The 400-nt window shown below is 43.0% G+C and overlaps 1 protein-coding gene across 1 annotated transcript in view; it reads right to left on the bottom strand.

Annotated features, from left to right (window-relative positions):
• The window catches only part of LOC109974600 (tetraspanin-8-like), a 9,315-nt gene that overhangs the window by 7,572 nt on the left and 1,343 nt on the right, over positions 1 to 400 (bottom strand). The gene's annotated exons all lie outside the window — the stretch shown is intronic.

Genomic DNA, 400 nt, shown 5'->3' with positions numbered 1-400 from the left:
AACCAGAACCACCTGGATTTCTCTGCAGAGTTTCTGGGGTCTGTCTGTCTTCTCAAGTCTTCACATTCACCCATGCGCTCCTCAAGTCTCCGTCTGTCTCAGTCTAAGTCTCTTCAGCTTTGCAGCATCCTAAATAGCTGTCTATTTCCCAACTTCCGCCAATTGTCCAGGTCTTGCTATCCATCAGGCCCCCACCTTGGTATCACTTCTCTATCTTTGGGAAACCCCTATGCCTGTTACTGAATAACAGGAAACTGGACCCCATAATCATGCAGAGAGAGAAGTACACAAAACAGAGAAATCCGACCATACTTAAGGTTTAACTAACATTGGCCTAATAAGTATTAACTAATAAGTATTAACTATATCAAGTTTGCTTTTTCCACTACATAGGCTACTG

This window comes from Monopterus albus, unplaced genomic scaffold (assembly GCF_001952655.1).
Source record: "Monopterus albus unplaced genomic scaffold, M_albus_1.0 scaffold341.1, whole genome shotgun sequence".
Classification (NCBI taxonomy): Eukaryota; Metazoa; Chordata; class Actinopteri; order Synbranchiformes; family Synbranchidae; genus Monopterus; species Monopterus albus.
The sequence above is the reverse complement of the archived record's forward strand: the minus strand, read 5'-3'. Positions and strand labels throughout refer to the sequence as shown.